Source organism: Ornithodoros turicata, chromosome 8 (genome assembly GCF_037126465.1).
Source record: "Ornithodoros turicata isolate Travis chromosome 8, ASM3712646v1, whole genome shotgun sequence".
NCBI lineage: Eukaryota > Metazoa > Arthropoda > Arachnida > Ixodida > Argasidae > Ornithodoros > Ornithodoros turicata.
The window spans coordinates 24,556,162-24,574,033 of NC_088208.1; the positions used below are offsets into that span (position 1 = coordinate 24,556,162).

The 17,872-nt window shown below is 46.2% G+C and overlaps 1 protein-coding gene across 5 annotated transcripts in view; it reads right to left on the reverse strand.

Annotated features, from left to right (window-relative positions):
- Positions 1-17,872, reverse strand: part of LOC135366738 (leucine-rich repeat-containing protein 15-like) — a 584,634-nt gene that overhangs the window by 426,404 nt on the left and 140,358 nt on the right. For all 5 annotated transcript variants that reach the window (XM_064599600.1, XM_064599596.1, XM_064599597.1 and 2 more), the window contains one exon: positions 8,621-8,694. The gene's annotated coding sequence lies outside the window, so the exon portion shown is untranslated. The remainder of the gene's footprint in view (positions 1-8,620; positions 8,695-17,872) is intronic.

The window sequence follows — 17,872 nt, forward strand, 5'->3', positions numbered from 1 at the left end:
TGTTGGTCGTGGGTAAACAAAAGCGGGTCGTGAAAGTGTGCGACGGACCGCGCGTAGAAGCCAAAGGAAACAGTTTGTTTCGTTTGTGTTTGTAGCGAAATATTTGTGCATGTCCCTCACTGGTTGCGGTAGGACATGCTTGGAATTGTAAAAGCTTCTTCTGTTGCTTGCATAGGGTGAGCACACAGTGCAAACAGGAGTTCTGTGTGCGTATAGTAAATATGTCCAAAGCTCTATGCACGATATATATACCCACGGTATATCCTTAGGAATTGAAAAGTCAATAGTATGTCGTTCCTATATGGGGCTCGTCTCGGCTAATTCTGGTTCCTATACCCGTAGGGATCACGATAGAAAAGCGTTTCAGTCGCCTGTGTTTAGAGGACAAAATTTGTTCGATTTATTACGAGACGGAAGGCCCAACTCTTACCACCAGGTGGGGCATAACTAGTAAAAGGTCATTTTGTTCCTCTCCGGCCATGAATTCAGCCTGTAGGACAGGAGCTTTGTTTCAATTAATGGAGGGCCAAAGAATGACCTTCTCACGCGGAATATTTTGGGAAGAATTTCTAGGGCAGCGTGAGGGCAACAAAATTTCATCAACTCGATAAGGTTACGAGGAAATAAGCGACTTGGTGTATACCTATAACGACGAGATAGTTACAAAAGTATGGAAATACCTTACCAACTGGAACGTAGGTCGTAGCTATAATAAGGTAAAGTATCGCCCATGGCGATAAAACTTCCAATCATCATCATCATAAAATAAAGTTGTTTGTTTATTGATGATGTTGCTGCTCTTGCTATAGTAGCAATTTGTGTAGTTGCAATGGTTTGTCACAGACACAAAGACAGATCATACGGCTGAACTTTACTGGCGCTTACAATTTGCAATTTCAGCTGTTGAATTCACAAAGTTACAGCGCTTACATTACTGCATTTACAACTTTAATGACGCCTAGAAAGCTGTAACCTCAGCTGTGGTTGTTACTTGTACATGAACGCACAATGTTGTAAGTTCAACCCGGAGTTCTGTCTTTGTTTGTTTGTCGCTGATCAACCAATCAAGTTGTAGCCTACTGACTGCCAGGCCTGACTTGGACTCTCATGCATTACATATTATAAGCATAATTCCACCGAGAACGCCTTGATGTACAGCCATATCGCAGCATTGCTACAGCTCACGAAATCGCTCCTGGCTGCACGAGTCTGTTGCTTGCACTCTATAGTGTCAAGTAAGTGATACTTTTCTAAATCTCAGTTATTAGCTTGCTCTGCATTCACCAGCCCCACCGACCATGCCTCTCTCTCTCTACAGCCAGGGCTGCTATGACCCACCCGACCACTCGCCTTTCATCTCACATGTCCGCAATCTAGAAGCTGCCGATAATAACGCTGACGAGATTTAAATTTCTAAATTACTATCGAACAGGGCACGAAATGCTTGACAACCGAACTGTCAAACCCGAAGCGAGACAGCGAAATGAGATCGAAAGGTCAGCCCGTCTCTTCCTCCTCAGACACCCCCTCTTTTCTGAGCACCAAATCGAAGTGCACGATGCGAGCATCGATTCCTTTCCGACAGCAGGGTACAGTCAAGTTATCGATCTTGCGTCTTGCACGACCGCACTTTTAATTTTCCTAGCCCTCCCCCGCCTTCTTCTTCTTCTTGAACCCATCGTGGACTCTCCTCTGCCACCCTCTCCCACTCATCCCTGTCCTTCTTAGCATAGAACCACCATCACCAGCAATGGGGGGAGTTTTCGAGTTGGAATCTGCAGATCCCACATATGGTCTGCTGGCTGAGAGAGCCAAGCTACAAGTCGAAGTCGACGGATTGGCAAAACTGTTGATTCCGCCGGCATTTATTGACTTTTCTATTTTCAGACTTACGCTCTTCTCGGCGAGAAGAGAAGCTGCGTGCGTGGGAAGAGTTGTTTGTTGGGACAGATGAGGTTCGGATGTTTGACTGACCCCCGAGCAACGCGATGTAGGGCGGCCGTCAGGGTGAACTGTAATGCCCTGCGTGGCCCTGTGCTGGATGCTAGGTTTGAGCGAAAGTGCGAAACAGACACTGTAATTTAATAACAGCAGCTGAAGAAAAGACAGAGGGAGGTGTGAGGTTTGCGTTGTGTTCGTCCTTGTTTAATAGCCACATCTGTATAACTACGTTACATAACATAAACGACTGAAGACCTGCAGACTCGCAAATAGCAGAAGTTTAACGGAAGGGGACAAAAATATACATTACACAAGGCAAATAACCAATTGCAACACAGCAGTAGCACGTGGAGAGATAACAAAAGCCCTTCCCACGTGTAATCTTAACAAGCAAGGAAATATCTTTCCAGCTGAGTTAAGGAAAGTGATGATTGCAACACAGTAGTAGCACGTGGAGCGATAACAAAAGGCATTGGTTGTTTGCCTTGTGTAATGCATATATTTGTCTCCTTCCATTAAACTTCTGCTAGTTGCGAGTCTGCAGGTCTCCAGTCGTTTATGTTATAACCCTCTTGTCCGCGTCCCTTAATGCAGTTCCACTCAAGTATGTACTTCAACCAACTACCCCGCTTCAACCCTCTTATTAGCTATGTATGTCACAACCCAGTCTCAGACCTGTCATGGACACAGTCTCAAACGCAGACGCACGGTAACCGTGACCAAACCGTGACGCTGCGTCACGGTTTTACAATAGCGCACTCTAGTGCACGTTTAGTATAAACGTAACGAAAAATGAATCTGTCACTATAGCTCACCACACCACCAGCCGTATACAAAGAGTGTGTGCGTCATTGCAAACCGGAATACTATCAAAGGTGCACGCGCTGGTCAATCCAATTCAACGTCAAGAGACTCACACCGACATAGTCTATTTCAATTACTTGGAGCACGTCGAGACTGTAGCAATTCTTGAATCGCACCCAAAAGCGAATAAGCTGTAGTCTTCCTGCCTCAAGGATGGGCTTCTGCCTGACTGTTCGAGCGACATTGCCACAGGTAAGTGATGTGGATGCATAGCACATACATAGCTGGTGAAAAATGACGCAGTCACTCAAACTCGTTCTAGAGAAACCTAGAAAGTTTAAATACCATGCCAATGCTGAGGACGGTGCCCAGAAGAAGAACAGTCTCCGTTCGAAAGATCGGCGGCTCCCGTCCTGAGGCAATTCCACCTTCATGCTTCCTTACCAGTTCTCTGGATTTCTACCAGTCTCCACGTTTTCGAACACGCTACGGATCACATACGTTCCGCTATGGGCTTCCTGGGCATGATGCGGCTGATGCTGCGGCACGCAGAGCACACCAGAAGCGTGCGTCACGACTCAACTATTCCACCAAGTCCGACGCTAGGGCCACGTTGACTGCTTTGTGTCGCCAACTGGCTGAGGCACAGTGGCTCTCTGGCGGGGCTCGCGCCTCGCTGCTAGACCGCGTTGACCCGGAGCTTGCTTCTACTTTTCCGACATCATTCCCTAGGCCGTTTGCGTCACTTTACCACCGGCTCCGCCTCAACGTGCCCTACAGCCGACGTCTTCTTCACAAGCTTGGAAAGGCGGATTCACCCAACTGTGACACCTGTGGGACTGTTGAGGACACTGAACATATCTTATTATCCTGTCCACGGTGTCAGCAACACAGACAATCTCTACAAGCTTCCTTAGCTCGGCTGGATGGCAGACCATTTGATGTTGTTAAGGTTCTGGGCCCTTGGACACCCGACCATCAGTTTCACGCCATGCAGGCGTTTGTCCGATTTTGCGCAGACTCCAAGTTGGTGGACACAGTGTGACTGACTGTGTGTGGACAGTGTGCGTGGACAGCGTGTGTGAGTAACTGACTGAGAGTCTTTGTCACTCGTTGGTTTTATTGTAGATAGCCATATGTGTTTTCCTAAGTGATTTGGAGTAGCCGGCTCTCGTAATGAGTGCCTATTTCTCCATTTTTTTTTCTTTTCTTATCAACTCAACTCAAACTGTTGCGTGTATATTAGGTTGAAAATATACGGTTGTAGGCTAAGTTGTTTATGTTTCGTTGCCATGTCATTTGTTTATGCAGATTAGAGCAGTGCACGGGCCGCATTTTTAGGCACAGGCCCGGCCCGTGCCCGCCTTTCCTTTGATTTACGCGCCCAAGCCCGGCCCGGCCCGTGCCCGATAAATTCACAGGCTGTCCGCCACGGCCCAGTGTATAGGGTGTAAAATGTGACCGTGACAAAGTAACAGAGGGGTAACACAGGCTCAAGCTCGATATAAGCCCGGCAATTTACGGGTCCGGGCCCGACCCGGGCACGCAAAAACAAAGGTGTTCTCGGCCCACGGGCCGGGCTCGGGTTTTCGGGTAAGCCCGAGCCCGTGCAGTGCTCTGATGCAGATTGCATTATACAGCACCTTGCAAAACAAAAACAAACATTCACGGTATATGCTTTTGTTGTCATCATTCATGTAGAACAATATAATGTATTTGTGTTTAGTGCATTGCATGGCTGTATTGCTGTATTGCTATAATGTATGTCCACCTCTAAATGTATAAATGTCCTTTATTGGATGCTGCCCCTGCCATCTACATGCGGTCAGCGGATGTTTTCAATTCACAGTTTTTATGTAATACAGGCCTGCCGCCATCCTTGATGGAAAGGGAAATAAATTGTTTGTCTTTTTTTTTCAAGGGGAGAAAAAGCAAGCCTGTAAACATCAAAACACCTGACGTTCACAATAGCAAACACGAACGAAAGGCACCTTTCTACCGCATTTTTTGTCTCTCTCTCTCTCTATTTATACCAGCTGTCACGAAAGCACTTAAGTTATTGTTCTCCTACGCAATTACGCCGACTAAGCGAGAGAAGAAAAAAAAACTCTTTTCTCTCCCTAAAATTCCAGCAATAAAACAGAAATCGTTCCGAGTTCGAATAGAAATGCGTGGGGAGTGACGTGCTAGAAGCAGAAAGAGAATCATTATGACGGTTTCTCGGAGAACGGAACGAAATGGCTCACGGTGGAGCGAGGCGTACGTGACCGGAGTCCCAAGCAGGCGATAACAAAAAGACACCCGGAAAGGTCGCCAGCACGCCTTCGCCCGCGAGTCGATGTTGCAAGGGAAACAAACGTCCTCGACAACAGCCCTGACTGAGCGTGAAGACCTATCATAACTCTTCAGCTCGGGTGGAAGTCAGCAAATCAACCATGCGCTGCAATAGGAGGAGCATCTCGTAGTCCTGCCACGGAGAGTGATGTCTCTCTCTCTCTCTCTCTCTCTTTCTTTTTTTTTTTTTTTATGAATGAGCAAAACTTCACAGTGTGCGCGCAGTTGTTTATCTCTTGCTTCCGTTTTACTTTTATTTCTTCTTTATTTCTTCCCTAGACGTGAACATGTCTAAGAAAAAAATCTTTCTTTTTCGTTTTAAGTATATATGGACATGTTCCCTATAGAGAACGGTGCCAGTGTTCGAGAGACGTTAAACAGAAGAAGTCGAACACGCTGTCAATAGAAGTTGGGGAGTAGGTAGCTTTAACATGTTCAAAGTCATGCTTTCGGATGTGATGTGACATTCTTTCTTTATCATGATTATGATGATGATATTGTATTGATGATGTTTCGTGGTATTGCGCAATCTATGTTTTGCGTCAGTTTCGGTATATTTTGATGCAAAATAGGACCTCAATACAGGGTTGCCTAGCGGTCCTATCACTGTATCATGTAAGAAAATGGTAAAACAATTAAAAGACATCAATCAACGAATCGTAGACGGTGTCTGTTTTTATTCAATCATTTTTTTAACGAAATAGCTATGGGCGCAGCACTGATGCCGTTCTTGAAGACGGGTTAAGCAGCAAGGCGTACATACTTACGAATAGATTATACATACTATAGGTTATATACCCTTAGGTTCTGACTAATAACCTAAAGTTTATTAATGAACTCTTTTATTTCAGGTTTCTAGACAGATCTTAATCGAAGAATAGGAGGCAGTAATATAGTGGAAACAGTGGCGTTTTGTCATTGGTCCCAATCACCTTCTGGTAAATAAAATAATAATAATAATAATAATATTAGTATTTTGAAGTGATCGTAATTTTTTCTTCTTTTTTTTCTTTTTGTTTGCCAAATTCCGAAACACGCATCAAATGTTTAAAATCAAGCCAACCGGTGTGTTAATGTCAAGAGAAGAGGGGTATGTTTATTAGGAGAAAGAGAGAAGAAGAGAAGAAAAAAGAAGGAAGGTCAGCCATGCTGATGCAGGCTTGCTATTCCACAAGAAGAGCTTCCGAGCGAGAGCCGCCGGTATTTCGAACAAAGCCCAGAAGAAGAACAAGTACCACTCTGTGTTCGAAATAGCGTGGCTCTCGCACAGAACTTCTTCACCGAAACAAGCATGTACTTTGAGATACCCACCGGCAGATTTTGCCCTGGAACCCAGCCGATACTGAGACCAACCACTTGACGAGCGCAGGAGTAGCCCTTTGATTCCTGAGCACGTCTCACAGGGTGTGAACATGTTCAGCAAAGTTCTACGGTGCCTATAGATTACGCACTTTCTACGTTGGTGCATCTGTTCCTTCACGAAGAACACAACTTCAAGATCGCATAATGGTCGTCGTCGAAAACGCTAGACAGCTGTGGGAGCTGCAATACGCACCTCTTGATTGCCGGTCGAATGCACTAACCCCTACGGTAGGCTGGTAACGCTGAGGCCTCAGAACAATTACTTCCCATTAAGTACAACCTTTTGCAGGCGTCCTTCTTACGCGTGGTAATGTAGTCCGTGATTGTGCACTGGCGAGCATTACGGGGATTGGCGTTCGCATGCTCCCTCTGAAGTCGGCCCAGGACGCACGATCCCCCCTTCTCCCAGTCATAGTAGTCGTGACGTTGCCCACGGCATGGGCGTGGCCGACTACGGCAATCAGTCCCATCGTTATCACCACCATCATGACCTCTGTAAAGCGTGCTTCGTCGCACAATAACACATATTGCGGTAAAGCCGACTTTACCTTCCTATTCCTAGACGAATTGCAGTCAGTGAAGGCAAGACACAGTCAGTGAATTTGCTCTTCATAGCAAAATATGCTCGTAACAGAACTGGACAGGTCCTAGTGCGAAACCATATTATGCTGGTGGGGTGACGCGTAAGATAATCTTGTCCTTTCGTATCGTGAGTTCCAGTTTCCACTCAGTCAGCGTAGCAACCGTGTAGGAACATCCCTGGAAATCCCAAATACTTTCTGTTCGTTTAGTAAAGTGATGCAGTGATAACGCCGTGAACGTCGTGTAGGTCCGTCCATACCGGTTGTGAAGAGAAAAGAAGTTATAAAATGGCACCGAAATGAATGGGGGCGCCCAAAGACCAAGATCGGAAGATGGCGCTGTAAACGTACCGCTTTTAAACGTGTTTTGGCACAGTGAAAAAAGATGCAGCTTTCTATTTTTTCTTTTTTTTTTCAGAGCGCGTAATGACACTCCTAACGTGAAATGATGATAGTTAGCTCAGCTAGGCTGCTGTTCGACTAATGGCACCTTTCTTTGCCAGCAAAGCAAGGAGGAAGAAGCGGTAAAGAAAGGGGATCCTTAAGCCAGTTAACATTTTCTTCTCTCCTTTTTTGCATCGAAACGGAGCAGAACAGTTCTTTCGAGTGAGAGTTCCTCGGCCATTAGGACACGGAGAATCTAATTAGAGCACGGGACAAGCACAGAAAGCTTATTTGCTTTGCAGCGGGCTTTGGCACGGAGCTGCAGTTTTCTTCTCCATTCGCGTCGCGGTAGATTGACAGTGACAAGACTTTTGTCTCTCGGTATACGTCCCAAAGCGATACATGCGTTTAAATACAACACTTCTCGGTGTTGGGATAGCGCAGACTAGGAGAGAAGGAAAATATAAGGTTTGCACGACCGCGAACAGAGCGTTCTGAAAGAAGAAAGCAGCGGTGCCCCGTTCAACATTGATTCACGCGTGCAAACTCTCTCTTAAAACGGAACTTCCTGATTTGTTATTCCTTATGATTATCACTTAATTCCTATTACTCATGATTCGTGGAAAGCGCGAGGCTTACATCTTTCTGTGACAATAGACGGTTTCAAAAAGATGCGCGCGCTACGAAGCGCGCGGCGCAAAGCAGCATGGGAACTTTGAGGGACACCGCTCTGTCGTCTGCTTCGGTTATGGTTTACCCCGGCTGACGCTGCTGCTGCGCACACCAGGAATGTTGTTGTTGTTCTTCTACCACTGCCTCTGGCAGTCTCGCAATGTCTCACGGCGCTCTAAGTTCCCATGAGCCCTTGCGTGCTGCAGGCGGTATCACTGCGTAAACAGGCGTAAGCCTCCCGTTTTTCAACCAATCAAAGGAGGGATAGTGAACGATGTCGTTCGGGACTGTCGGTGGTTAGGAGCCTCGCTGTGGGCGCGTGCTTGCAGCAGTACCGGAATTTCTGAAATTTACTCGAATTTTAATGTGAGGTAGCAAAAGTGGCAGGTTGAAGGACAGTATGCTTATGAGATACCTTTAAAATAACTCAATGCTGTTGGAGCACATCACAATCGACTAACTCTACGGATCTCAGTCATGAAACTGTCTATTTAGCTGGATTACTTCAGATTGTTAGTTATCTAGTCTAGGGAAAAGCTTACCAGCTGTACTTCGTGTTGCACCTCTCGCTGTTCATCATTCGTTAGAGGCATGTTGCAAAAATAAGCCTTTCAACCTGAAAAAAAAAAAATGAAAGGACAAATTAGTCAGAAAGTGTCTGGGTGCAACAGAGAACTTATAAGTTTATTTCCATAAACGGAACTATATAGTGCTTCGGTGTAAATTTCAAGAACAGAGGGCTAATTTGGGGAATAATTGCAATTTCGGAGACTAGAAGCTGTAATATTTCCCCCAATGTACCCGTTCTCTTTCTTTTTTTCTTTCCTTTTTGTTGTTGTTGTTGTTTTTGTTTGTTGTTTTGTAGTGTGCACATGCGATGTCGTTACTAAAAATATGAAAAAGCAAGGAATGTGAACCGAACTGAACTGAACTCAATTGAGAGGAAAGAAAAAAAAAGTGAGAAACTGAACGACTCACCAGACGAATTACGCTATACCCCCGTATTGAAACCCCCTTCACTCGCCCCCCCCTTCTCCTCAGAAAATCCAGAAAAAAAACCTACAGAGCTATTCTTTTTTTACCGCCCCTCTTCACGTCCCTCTTCCCTTAGGCTCTTGGAGACCCTATGCGTTGTGCCTGTCCCTATATAGATGGAACTCGCCTCGGCTCGTTTGCCTATCTCTCTCTTCACTCCGTCTTCGCTTCGCCTCACTCCTTCACTTTTTCTCCCTTCTTCATCTTGTATGTGCCTCTTAACATCTCACGCCATTGAACCAGGTTTCCTTTAAAAGTCGTAACGTGTTCACCAGCCATTTGGAAAATCCGAGCGTTTCCACCGACTCCATCATTCGCCTAGTTTTCATCAATCGCTGTCGCTATGCGGTAACACTGCACTTCGAACACACTTTACGATCGCGTCCTCTCGATCGTTCCGCAAAAGGACTCCACATAGAGTGGGAGACACCACGGAACAGAACTGTGTGTCGACACCGACAATGGCGCACAAAAGACATCCGCCCTCAAGTCAAGAGCCCGGCTGTCAAGCCCAGCCGAGTTTCCCATTGGCAAGAGAAAAGGCGCGTATGGTACGAGCCATGGAATCGGTGCTTCTCTTTGCGGGTTGCATCACGGAAACTGCCTCGCGGCACTCTCATTCCCTCTCTCTCGGTAGTAGTTGTGTCGTACTCTTCTGAGTTCCATACACCCCGTTTAGCGTGCGTTGTTCGAGGTGGTTTCGACGCATCATCGAGGAACAGCCGATTCTGACGTGGTCCGTTTTTTGTCCCTTCAAGCGGGAAAAAGAGTGCCGCGCTTCCTTCGTGTTCATGATGCGACGGCGTCCTTTGCTTAGGTTTTTTTTTTTTTTTTCGACAGTTTCGCGTTTGATCGAAAGTCAGCTGAAAGCCACAAATCAGCGATTTCTTTGATCTTTTTTTTTTGTAACAGCGGCTATACACTCTAAAAACAGGGGGGACGGGGATATGTTTAATGCAAAGTAAGAAAAAAGAGAAGGGAAAACAGAGCTTCACTGCATATCGCGCTCGTAGCCTGCCATCATCCTGAATGCCGTCGTTTTCTCCAATGGCTTGTTGAAAACGGAAGCCGTGCAGCCCATTTTGTGACATTTTTTGTATTTACGTTAATTGTCACAAGGTGACTCTGGTGGTCAGAAACGGCGCAACGTCCTGAGTTCAGGGGGGACCCCAGATCCCAACCGGCGCCCCCTTGCATCCCCCAGCGCCGCCACCAATTCATGCCCGGGTCCCAAAAAGGCGAAGGAAAAAGGTTTATGGCATTTTATTCGCATACTCACCTCCATGGGAATTTTGCGCCCCCTTCACAAATTCAGATGGTCTACAGTAACCCCTGCAGTCCCCCTTCCGCCGTCCGTAGTGGTGGTGGCAGTGACGAAACCTAACTTGCCGTTGTTGGCCTCACTTATGTGTGCAGCGTCACGACTGTAGCCAGGATGAGATAAGATATGATAACAGAACAAGTAAATTGTGACTATGACAAGGGGCGATTCATCGCTGGAGAGCAGTACACTACCCCATTGCACGCGAAACATTAGGTGTGACGTTTGTGAATGAAGCTAAAGTTATGTGGTGGTGGTGGTGATAGGGCTTGCCGTTGTCGGCCTCACGTATGTGGGCAACGTCACGACTCACGCCCTCGGGGAATGTGCGTCCTGGGCCGACTTCTAAGGGAACTGTGCCGACATATGTCTGAAAGCGTCTGAGGAAAACCCAGGAAAAACCCCAGACAGCACAGCCGGCACCGGGATTCGAACCCGGGTACCTCCCAGTCTCGACGTGACATGGCTAAAGTTATGTACAAGCACAACAATCGAGCTGTCCTCCACTGACTGCGCTCCGTCGCTCAAAAGGAAGATGGAGAAAAAAACACATGAAAGAAGCAACAATGGCCATTGAGATGCAGATTATGACTCTACAGCGTCTGGAGCAAGCCGGTAGACAAGAGGAACTCCAAGAACATCAGAAGACCTCGACGGTGTTTAACGTGGCTCTGACATGGGCCAAGAATTGCAGCCAGGTCGAATGTCTTGTCTGCTAGCAGTACTAAACTGAGCACAGTGTTGCCGCCGCTCCGCTTCGTAGAGCCCGTATTCTGTTAGGACGTGCTGGATGTTCGCAACGACGCCACATTTTGAGCATAGGCCGCTGTCACAGTATCCTATCCAGTACTTGAGTTGGGGAGTGAAGACTACATTGAGAGGAAGCCTGTGCAGGAGGGATGTAAAATAGTGTGGTCAACCGTCTGGAACTAAGAAAGACAAATCTGGATCCACCGAATACATGAGGGACCTGTCAGTGATGTACCGACTCCACCTCTGGCGAGCTAGTGGCTGATTGAGCTCAGTCAGAAGTGATCCCCTGTCTCCTCTCGACAACACTACTGGTACAACCGTTCAAGACTGTTGGGCAACCGTTGACGCTTTGTCGTAGTCTTCGTTTCCGCTCAAACCACAGTGTCCCGCGGTCTACTGCAGGGATATACGATGACCGTGATCGCTGAGACACTGAGCTTGAGGGGGGATATCTGTGACGTCTGGGGCAAGCGATCCACGAATCCCCAGGTTGACAATACATTGAAGAGTAGCCCTCGAATCCGAGTAAACGACCCCAGGTCCGCGGAGCGTCACACGATGCCTTACGCAGAAACAACAGGATAGCATATAGCTCAGCCGACGTTGCTGATTTGCGGTGTGACAGACGGTATCCATGCGACACCTCGTCGTCATATTTCAGTTATTCTGCACGCTTCTAGAACGTTACCTCTCGTATCGATAAATAACTCTTCGTCGAAAAATACGGCTCAGCGAGTGTTGTAGCTCACGCTCTCTTGTAACCCTGTCACATCGCTCATGTGTCAATTCGAGACTACCGCACTCGACTCTTCAAAATCACCGTTGCGAAACTTGAAATATGTCGGGGCAAATCCTGCGGTACACACATCAACCCCCTCCGCGATGACCCGAAAATTCCGTATATACATGCAAAAATTGCGCCTCGCATCCCATATATTCGGCAGTGAACAGAAAGTAAACTGTATAAAAACATTTTGGCGCGAAATGTCGATTCCAGATTGAATATAAATTGAAAAGCCGCGCCCAGGAAAAAGCAGCGCCTCAAAATAAACTACTGCGCGATAAGAAAGTATAAGTGTCCGCCCCCTTTCCCGGAAGTAAAAATAAAAATTGATAAAAATAAAAGCACGAAAATGATTGAATACATGTGCGGCAGCTTGTTCAATATCCCTGAGCCGTCCCCGCGCGTTTCTACGAATACAGGATGGGAAAGACGTCTTCGCCGGGATGGATGGTGGATTCACCGATTTTGAGAGGATAAAATAAAAATAAAAAGAAAGCGGGGAGGGATGTATCTCTCAGAAAAAAAAACATGCCAAAATAGATGAACTTCATGCACAGGAGGCTTCTGATGTTATGCGCCTTCATAAGCTCCATGTTCGATACCGCACGCTGGATGCCGAATGTACGAGATGAGCTCCTCGATCTAAAAAAAAATTCAAGCAAGTGTCTACGGTGCAACAAGTTGTTTTTGATGCATCTATCATAATATTTTCCTTTAAGTATCTCCATCACCCAGACAGTTCGTTGTTCATGGGCACCGGAAAAATAAAATACCTCAAATCTCCTCGTTTCCGGTTTTATTCCCTTGTTGCTGTTTTTTTTTTTTTTTTTTTTTTTTGTAGCGCATGCTTGCATGAGGAATATTTTCGTTCAAACGACCACGTCTGCATCAATACGAAATGATGTGCGAGACGTGCCCTATTACCAGTCACAAACATTGCCATATGACGTACTGAAGTTCTGTCTTTCTTTTTTAACGGTGTAGCTGTGGAGGTCTCAGACATGGTCAGTAATAGGGCCACTAAAATAATGCACACAATGCGCCCTATCTAGTGAGTGCCCTCACACAATGTTGTACTGCTACCCGAGAAGACACTTAACGCGATGTTTACTCTTAAGCCTATACTGCTGTATGAGATGCAGTACACATAAACACAAATATACACGATGGCTATGACATGGCATGTTTCGGTGCTTGAGTACAGTACGCTATCCCCCACTGCATGCGAGACATTCGATGAGTGACGTTAGGGAGTTTTAGCGAGTCGTTTTCGCTTGAACGAAACGACCGATTCGAATCTCGCGCATGCGCATTACGGATGGTTGACCCAGTCGTGGGGAGCGTGGTTTCGTACGAACGACCCACTTGCGCTGAGTCGTTTCGTACGACCGATTCACATCGTGAAGCAGTTTGAAGCGTCCCGGCTGTTTGCAATAGCGGAGTTGCAGTGAGACTGCCAGATGTTCACTGTTGGCGATGACGTACACCCGTTTCTTTTTTTTTTTTTTTGTTGTTGTTGTTGTTGTTTGTGTGTGTGTGTGTGTGTGTTTTTTTTTTGCACTTTTCCTTCTTTTTTTCGTCATAAACATATACCTCCTGTGCGGTAAGGTAGGTACAATAGCTTTTCTATATAGCAATATATATAGATCATTTCTTCGCAATGTGTACTCTAAATACAACAAATCGGGTGGGACTCTCAGTGCGAACTTTCTATTTTGGTCCCTATTGCTTGTTCGTACCCTGGAAACTTTTCGTTACAATTGCTTTTTCTTTCTTTTTCTATCGATCTTGCTATCGAGCAATTCAACAACGTATTCGGTAGAGCGTTTCACACGCACCAGCGTCCAGTTGTGGCGCCAGAACATGTGCTCTGTGTGCAACACGTCTCAACTACGGCCATCCGCAAAGGGAAAACCTGAAAGTAACTACGATATGTTATACTTACTGCAAGAAAACATGTGAACAATCCACCACGATCCAGTCGCTGCTCAGATCCATCTAGAAGACATGAGGGAATGAACGATTCTTCCGGTTCGCTAAACGTCTCTGTAGTTCGTTTCCCGTAAGCTTTTCGAATCGGCGGAATCGATCGTTTGGTTCGGGCGGGCACGAAGGACTCACTAAATCTCCCTAATCACGTGGAAACGACATACAGACGCAGCTCACTAGGTGCAATCTGCAAAGTGCAATAAATGTCGGGTGATGGCTCCAGTGAGCAACAGTATAGTTCTGCAAACCAGAACCCTATCTTTGAAGACCACACTTTATTCCAGAAAATTGCAAGCATAAAGACCCTTTAAAGTGCACCCCATTACTCCTCCCGTCACCTTAAGACCAACATAATAGGAACAGGAGTAATTCGTTGCGCCGTTCGTGATTCATGAGCGAAAGAATCTGCGTTTTACGCTGTCCCTCTCCATCTCGTGAAGGCCGACAATGCGGAGCGCGCTCGCATGGGTCTCCGCATACGGTCCAATCGTCGCGGGGTATCGTTTGAGCTGACCAATCCGAGGCCCCTCCGCATTGTCGTGCTTCTTGAGAAGGAAAGGGATAGGGAGAACGTTACATTGCGGTTTCTTTCGCTCATAAAGCACGAACGACGGCTTCCTCCCGTTCCTTCTGTGTTGGTGTCAAAGTAACGGTGCCTATAATATTCTTGCACTGTAGTGTTCTTTTTCCCCCTTTCCTTTATGGGGGGATATGTTTATTAAGAAAAAAAAAAGAACGGGAAAGTTTCCTTTATGCTTTCTTCTGCCTCTTTGAGGTTTGTTTGTTTTTTTCGCATTCTTCTGGCTCACCCACAAACGCGTTTTGGAGTAGCCAGTCCTGACTGGGTCGAGACTAACCTCTTCATATCTTTCTTTCATATCCAATCCCATCCAATCCAATCCAATCCAGTGTCCTTTTAAAAGGTGCTCCAATTAGTAAAACTGCTCGGTGACTGACCAACTGCCTATGGGCAAACTATGTTCTACTTCTCAGGTCTCACGTGGAACACATATCCTCCCAGGAGCACTTATGCTGACATTGTTCGGTCGAACCTTCTACGGGGCCCCAAGGCCCCATGTCCCCTAATCCCGCTACCCTAAGCGTGCTGGAGCAGCCTTCCCAAATGAAGAGTTAGGACAACATCTCCATATTCTTCTTCTTTTTGAAATGAATTCAAATTAAATCAATGACGGGCTTCATGAACGTACAAACTGGTGCGGCCTCATAAGGAAATGAAGCTGAACTTGATAAGGTGGTGGTGGTGGTGGTGGTGGTGGTGGTGGTGGTGGTGGTGGTGGTGGTGGTCGTGGTGGTCGTGGTGGTGGTGGTGGTAGTGACGGGACTGCTTGCCGTAGTCGACCACGCTCAGGCGTGTAACGTCACGACTATCGCAGTGGTGGGATCGTGTGTCCTGGGCCGACTTCACAGGAAGCTGTGCCGACATTTGTGTTAAAGCGGTATGATAACTTGATAATATATATCGTTACACTACCTTTCGGCATAGTACAGTTTTACATGCTGCATGATGAAACATATTATCCGTACGCGTTTCAGTCATTTTTATAACGTTTCACAAACCCAGATGACATTGTTTGTTTAATCTTACTTCATTTTAACGCCTCACGTTATCTCGTTACAAATTATTTCATAAGCCTTTCGGTACCGCGCTTCTTACCGCTTAGTGAAAAGCAAGAATCGCAGCAGAAAAACTTTTTCCGTTAACACCGAGAAAACAAAGGGAAAACGACAGAAAAGACCTTCATAACGTGGAATAATTTACAGCGCCCCCACTTTATTACGCATACACATGAGGCGCAAGAATATTAAAAAAAAAAAAAAGAACGCGTAAAGACGCGACGCCATAAAATGTCGCGAATTTTGAAGTTGCGAACGTGACCATGAAATTTCATGAGGTTGTCAAACGGGGCGCGAAGGAGGGATGCCTCTCGACCGAGGAATAAATCAGAGCCAGCCAGTCCCGGCGACATATCATCCGGGCATCAGCAGTGTGTCGTCGGCGACAAAGAAGCGCAATACCAAAACGGCAGCCCCCGACGCCAGCAAGAAAATACGGAAGGGGGGAGAGACTTCTTCTCTGTGACCGACGCTAAGCGGCGCCACATGTTGCTTACATTAGCGTTGTTCGCCGTTAATGTGGAAAGAAACGAATGTGGCTCCTCTCGTTACAAAGACACTGTCTGTGGAGGGAAGTGGCAACAGCACAACGGATACAACCATGTTCGTAACTATCTTGAATTGTTGGGCCAAATGTTGCGTTAGGGTTGAATTTCCTCGTTTTATTTTGAGTACGGCTACTTCTGATGCGCGTTTGTTGGCGTATGCCTTTATCTGGTTGTCAACCGCTTTGGAGAAATCAGAGGTTTTTAGTGGATCGTATACACACTCTAAGAAGAAGGAAAATGAGTAAAACGCGGAGTAATTGCAGCTTCTATATCCCCTAGATTGCAATTACTCCCCATTTTAGACCCATAACCTCGAATTTACTCCCCAGGACTGCAAAGAGTCACTGAGCATCGGTGATGGTCTCCTGAATGCAACAGTCTACGTAAATATGTAGTTAGCCATTTTTGTTTTTCTATGTAATCTGGAGAAGCCGGCTCTCGTAATGAGTGCCTATTTCTCCATTATTATTTTTTTTTTCAACTCAACTCAACTCGTCAATCTGATGGAATAAGACTATATAACTTAGCTAGCTTAGCAATTTTCCACCCACACTGAGGACGAAATAGTTCTCGGTTCTTTCTTGCGGAATTGTGCCCTATGCATCTCGCAAGATTTGGTATCACTCGATATATCACGGTTGACTGTTTGATTCGAAGTATTTTCATTCATGCGCATGAATTATGATTACCTGGTTCTGTTACCTGGTACCGTCAGAACATAGCGTGACAACAACAACAAATAACTAATGATGATGAAGTGGGAGCGTGAAATGCAGTCTCAACTCTGTAACATTCATTTAGACCAATGCACTTACTCCAGAAAGGCACAAATTTTTGTGTAAATGCACTAAGTAAGTGAAGAACAGATAGTAGAATGAGTGCAGGCACTGACAGTGCTGCACAGGGTTAGAACAAGGACCCAAGACTGCGGCAAAGCTGAACGGCTCGTTGTCTATACGGGCCAGTTGGGACACACAATCTCGAACTGGAATTGGATTTCGTTTTGAACCCTTGCTTTGAGCAACGCTAAATGACTCGCTGCACTCGCATCCATATCTCTAACGACAGAAGGGCCACGTATCTTACGTCCTGCACACAAAGTCTGAAGAACCCCATATTCACGGTCGGAGAAGAACTCATAACGGAGCAATATACACTGATCTCGCTTTGTGGGCTCAGTCTTCCTCCGAACCCAGAACACTTACGGAGCCACGCCTGGCACTTCCACGATGGCTCCCCAGAGTAACCTTTCGGGTACTGCTGGTCTCAGCTCTCACATGCATCTTCAGAACGTAGCTCTGCATCTGTATGCAAATACATGTTTTAAGGTTCGCGGCTTAGGCTGTGGTCCGCGAGGGATCGTTCAACTTGTTTTTTTTTTTTTTTTCGAGGTATACGGGCTGTTCCATCAGAGTTTGCTTCAAGTTGGGCGTGATTGTGTCACAAGCCTGTGATACTATCACAGCCACGCATACCACTCAATAATGGAGTAACCAGTCGCGAGTGCTTCTGGGGCTAACATCTCCACTTGTTTTTTTTTCTTTTTCTAATCAATCAATCAATCAATTCAGCTCAGATCTGAGTTCGTTCAATTCGTGGAATATGACGAGCTCTCAGAGCTAGGTTAGAAAGTTGTTTTTACTCAATCAAGTAATCAACACTCACGATCATCATGCTGACAAATATTGAACAGGTGTGCAAGGTTCTGATCTTGAAGCGTCTGCAGCGC